This window comes from Euprymna scolopes, chromosome 44, assembly GCF_053919585.1.
Source record: "Euprymna scolopes isolate OS-2025 chromosome 44, ASM5391958v1, whole genome shotgun sequence".
In the NCBI taxonomy this organism is placed as follows: domain Eukaryota; kingdom Metazoa; phylum Mollusca; class Cephalopoda; order Sepiida; family Sepiolidae; genus Euprymna; species Euprymna scolopes.
Genome location: NC_136525.1, coordinates 2,315,426 through 2,320,821, shown reverse-complemented (window position 1 = coordinate 2,320,821; position 5,396 = coordinate 2,315,426). Strand labels below are relative to the sequence as shown.

General features: G+C 52.2%; 1 non-coding gene across 1 annotated transcript; it reads right to left on the bottom strand.

Annotated features, from left to right (window-relative positions):
* Positions 1–4,919: 4,919 nt before the first annotated feature.
* On the bottom strand, positions 4,920–5,119 carry LOC145268929 (U2 spliceosomal RNA). Its single transcript, XR_013864937.1, has one exon. It is a non-coding gene; the product is annotated as a U2 spliceosomal RNA (small nuclear RNA).
* Between the last annotated feature and the right edge of the window lie 277 nt (positions 5,120–5,396).

The following is a 5,396-nucleotide window of genomic DNA, read 5'->3' as shown; positions in this document are numbered from 1 at the left end:
GCGTCGTCTTCTGTCCCCTCTATGATCGAGCGTATCAAGTGCAAATTGTCTTGAATCGATCTCCCCTTCACAGCATAAGTCTGGTCCGGTTCGATCAAGTCAGTGATGACAACCTGCAAGCGATTCGCAAGAATCTTTGCCAAAATCTTTAACTCTGTGTTTAGCAGAGTCAAGGGCCTAAAATCATCAAAGTTTTCCCTCCCACCATGCCGTTGACCTTTCCTCAGCAATGTGATCACACCCTTGGTCACCTGTCCAGGGATGGAACCCTGGGCAAACCAATGGTTGAACATATCCTTCAGAATAGGGACCAACATGGGCGACAGCCTCAAGTAAAACTCGTAGGGTAAACCATCAAGCCCCGGGGATTTGTTATAGCCGACCTGCTTCAACGCAGTAATGACCTCATGTTCAGTAATAAGACCATCACAGCTAGCCGCCCGAGCCGCCGTGAGGCGGGGCGAGTCAGCCAAATAGCTGCCAAACTCATCAACCCTGAGTCCGGGTAGTTGGGTGAAGCGCACCGATAGATGCTCCCGAAACCCCTCGCAGATCTCCCGAGTCGATACTAAGGGGTGTCCTTCCAGGTTATGTACTTTACGAATGTACCCATCCGAACCGCGCCTTAAAGCAGCCTTACGCTCAACAGCGTCAACATTCACAGCCTCGTTAGAAACTTTCTTTAACCTAGCCCTAACTACTTGACCTTCATACCGCTCGCTAGCCAAGCGGTTGAGATCTTGTTTAGCTAGTGCTAACTCTAGGGGGTCCCCCCCCTCCACCGCCCGGGTCAGCTTATCCTCTAAACGCTTCTTTGCCTTAGCCTTATCTATCGCGAGGCGTTGGCTATACTGGACAGAGAAGCGCCTAATTTTGGCCTTGAGACTAACCCACCACTTACTCCCTGTAACCGCCCCCACTAAAGCCCGCTGAATTAGCTCAGTGACCTTCAACCGGTAGTCCTCCAGCTCCAACAAGGTGCTGTTGAACTTCCAGTATCCGGCCAGTTTAGGCCTAGCACTTAAGCTCAAACGGGCCATAACAAGTTTATGGTCCGAGTGTCCTAGCAAGTGGAACGTGGGGCAAGATAGGAAGTCTACATCGCCTCTTCTAACTAACATCCGATCCAAGTAAGTGCTTGGATGGGAAGGCACTACAGGATGCCACGTCCACATCTCCCGCCCCGGATGATCCAGACGAAATCTGTCGACGAGATCGCACGAGGCCATCAGGTCAGACAGACTGCTGTCACACCACGCCGACCCGCTAGTCCCCCCGACCTTATCTATTTTGGGATCAAGGATTGCATTCCAATCCCCCATTAAAACTAACCGTTCCGGATCCACTAAGAAGCCCTCCAACCGTCGAAAAAAGGTTGCCCTCTCTACAGCAGCATTGGGAGCATAAACAGCAACAATCCGAAAAACACTACAATTAACAGCAACATCAACAACAAGCGCCCGCCCGTCCTCGCCTGCGTGAACAACATTCACCGACGCTGACAGGGTGCGACTCACTAGCAAGGAGATTCCACGACTATAGGTATTGCCATATGCTGAGTAGACATCGTAATCGTTTACCAGCACCTGACAATCCGCGTCACAAACAAAGTGGGTCTCCTGGATAGCGGCAATATCTACCTTGAGGGACACCAAGTCTCTCACAACGCGCGAGGCCTTGCTTCGACACCTGATGCCCCTCACATTCAATGTAGCCAAGTTCAAAGACATGATCACTTACCTCAAGCACTGTCACAGACGGGTCTGAAATCCTGGGCAGTGAGGACATGGCAGGCCTGGCCAAGGCTGCCGGTAAGTAAATCCGATGAAGGTGATCCATCCTTGGCCACGCCCCCCACGTCCAGGGGGAAGGTTAGTTTGAGTGCCCTGTATAGCGATGGGTGTACATACATGGGGATTCTACCCTCACATTTAAAGAAAATGTTGGTCAGTGAAGGATGGTCCCTATCCACCAGCTGCTGGCCTGGGATCGCATTCTTCGCTGCCTTAATCATTGCCCACATTCCTCCAGTCCTACCGTCCTTGTTGACCCTAACGAAAGTGGTCAACAAGGGAGCGTCCTTGAATTTAGTGGGGTCTGTTACTAGGTCTCCACCGACTTTTTCAAAGTTTTTGAGTTTATTGTACCGGACCTTCTGTTGTCCTTTAAGGTCCGGAGCCGGTTGGAGAGGGTCTGTTTCACAAATCCTGCTTCCTGGCAGAAAGGGGAGCTTTTTGGTCCGTTCAGTGCGGACTTTGGGAGTGGGGGAGGGGACCTCTTTTGGTTGATGGGGAGGCTGAGCGCTTGGGGAGGGGGTAGCCTGCTCGTTTTCTTCTTTTTGGCTCCTGTCACGGGATGAGGGGCGGGAAGAGTTTCTTGGGGCCTTTATAGGAGAGGGGGAAGGTTGTTCGGGTTGCTGGGGTGTTGGGATCACAGGGGGCTCATCCTGTGTTGTTGTTGCGAGGGAGTCCTTCTCAGTCTCAGTGGGGGTAGGAGGGTTTGCGCGTGTCTTGCGGCTTTTCCTCCTCCTGGCCCTCCTGATCTCTGTTGCGCTCAGGGCCATAGAGACTGTTGTTGTCTCTTCCTCTGCCTCTGACGCGGCCTCCTCCTCAGATTCTGGTAGTTTCCTCTTGTTTGAGGAGGAGGGTGTCTGTGTGTCCATTTTCTCCGTCTCGCTCTTCGGTTGTTCTTGGTCTTGGGTGACTGTCTGCAAGGATGGCTGTTTGTTGATCTTGCCTTTCTTTACGACCGTCACCCAGCCTGTCGGTGCCTCTGGAGGATTTGCGGCCGGCGCGGGAGCAGCGGCTTGATTTGTTGTCACGCTTGTTCCCGCCGCTTTTGTGGGCTTCTTCCCTGCATTCCTCTTTGGACAGTCCTTCGCCATATGCCCTTGTTGTGTGCACAGCCAGCAATGAGGCCTCCTCCCTTCCACTATAAGGGAGAGTGTCCACTCTCCGAACTTGAGTGTGGCTGGGATGGCGTAGAATCCAGCCTTGTCCAGGACCATCTGTACTTTGTAGTCCCCGGTCATGATGTTTCTTAATCCTCGGACCGGGGTGACTTCCTCTACGTCTCCATACTGGCTTAGGATAGCCCCCAGTTGTTTGGCCTCCATATAGCAGGGGACGTTTAGAGCAGAAACATTTGCTCTCCTCTTGTTCATATAGATGGGTTGGAGCTTTATGTTCCTGCTCTGATGGCAGGTCCTGGACAGCCTGACTGCGTCTTCGGAGGTGGGGAGCAGAACATCCCACTGTGCGTAACTCCTTCTACAGATGTAGTTGGCGGGAATGTTCTGCTCCAGCAACACGTTCATCATGGTGTCCTTGTTGACGCCCGTCAGACCCCTTGTCTTGGTGTCTGAAGTTATCAGCGAGAGCACTCTTTTCTCCAGAACTTCCACTTGACCCGGGAGGGGTTGGATGTTGTTCCCCTGGGTATACTCCTTGTAAGTGGAGTCGAAGAGTGCTCTGTAGTCTTCGGGCGTCAACTTCCCTTGCTGCTCTTTGGGGCCCCATGCCGGTCCTCCATCCTGGTGGGTGTCAGCTGGACTCGGGTTGGGGGGCGTAGCTGGTGTTGTGGGGCTCTCCATTGTCATGGGCATTTTTGGTTTCGGAACGGGGCCGTTACCAGGCAAAGTAGGCCATTGTGCCTTTGGCGTTGTTTCGTCCTGGCTTGGTTTGCTTTCCGGGCCGCTCCCTTTTCTTATTTTCTTCCTTTGCTGGGTGGCTGTCCCCTTGGGGGATGGAGGTGTCTCCCCTTCTGGTGCCGTGTTCCCAGCTGGAGCCTTGGTGGGTACTGTCAAGGGTGTCTCTCCTTCCAGCTTGCTTTTGTTACCACTGGCCGGAGAGTCACCCCTTTTCCGTATTTGGTCCTCTTGGGGAGTGTTGGGGGGCCAATCACTGTCTTCCCCGCCGAATAGTGAGCAGATGGAGGCTATTACGTCTTCATCCAGCGCCTCGGTTTGGTCCGCGGTGCTGATTTCCTCCTTTTCTGTTGGGGAGTCGCCCTTTGGGGGAGCGGGGGATGGGTTCCCCGGTCTTCCTCCCTTGGTTCTGCCGTCCTGGGGTGCAGCTGGTTGGCTGGGTTCTGCACTTTCCCCAGCTAGTGACTTAACGGCAGCTTTTTCCGCTGGGTTGCCCTCGTGGGGAGCGGTTGCAGGTGCTTTTTGGGGGGTCGCCGCGGGCTGCGGCCCTACCCTCCCGCTTTCTTCCAAGGTCGCCGCGCGCCGGGGCCCTACCTTGTTTCCTGGCGCCGTCTCGCCGGGAGATGCATCAGCTCCCTCACATAGGGAGTCGTTCGCAGTTGAGATGCTGCGCATTTGGGGTGACGTACCCCTCCTGCCTGGCATCGTGGCGGTTGCACTGGCCGCTGGCGCAGACCAAAGTGTAGTGGGGGAAAAGAAAACCCAGGGGAATGGAGGGGGAGGAGCGGACTTTGAAGAAATTAGAGTTTTTGACTTCCCCTCACGGGGATGTCGGGTTAGCAGCTCAGATCCCCCCGCGAGGGGGGAGAGCAGAGAAGAAAGACGCAGTGGGTGCTAGCGGGTCAGAGTGCCGCGTCGCAATTAAGAGAGAGAGGGGATAGGCATCCCTGCCCACAGAGGGGAGCAGAAACGAAGCACCCGCCCTACCCCACGTCACCCTACCCACTAACTTACCCCAACGGAAGCGAGAAAGAGAACCCTGTCTGCTCGATCCACTGGGAGAGCAGCGAAGATAGACAAAGTTTGGGCCTGGCAGATCAGAGTGCTGCTCAGGCAATTAAGTGTTGAGAAATTAGACCATCCCAGTCTCGAGAAGTAAGACCGAAACGAAGAAAAAACAACATGCAAAAACAACAAATGAAAAAAGAAGGTCTCAACTACCAGCGATAGTGGTGTTGGTCCCGAGATTCCAGTCTCCCAAAAGAGGGGATCGGTTTCCGGGTCCAAGCTCCCACAAATGTGGAGTCGGTCCTCTAGGTCCTGACTCCCCAAAGGAGGGGGTCGGTCCTAACTAACAAAGGTTAGTAAGAAAAAACACCTTAACCTAGCCCGAAAGCCCGGTGGTGGGTCAAGTTTAGTAACTGAGAGAACAGATACTACACTTTGATCTTGGCCAAAAGGCCAAGTAGCTAAGTACTATTTCCTATTTGGTTTTATTGAGCTTTTACATCTGGTTGAGATTACTTTATAAATATTAATTCTTTAATATTTATAATATACTTTAGTTTTGCCATCTTGGATCATTTTGGTTAACTTAACTGCAATTTTTATTTCATATATATATATATATATATATATATATATATATATATATATATATATATATATATATATATATATAAGAGAAAATGATATATAAAAGACGAGAGTAAGATAGAAGAATGCTTTAGCGTGTGGTCTGGGGCATTCG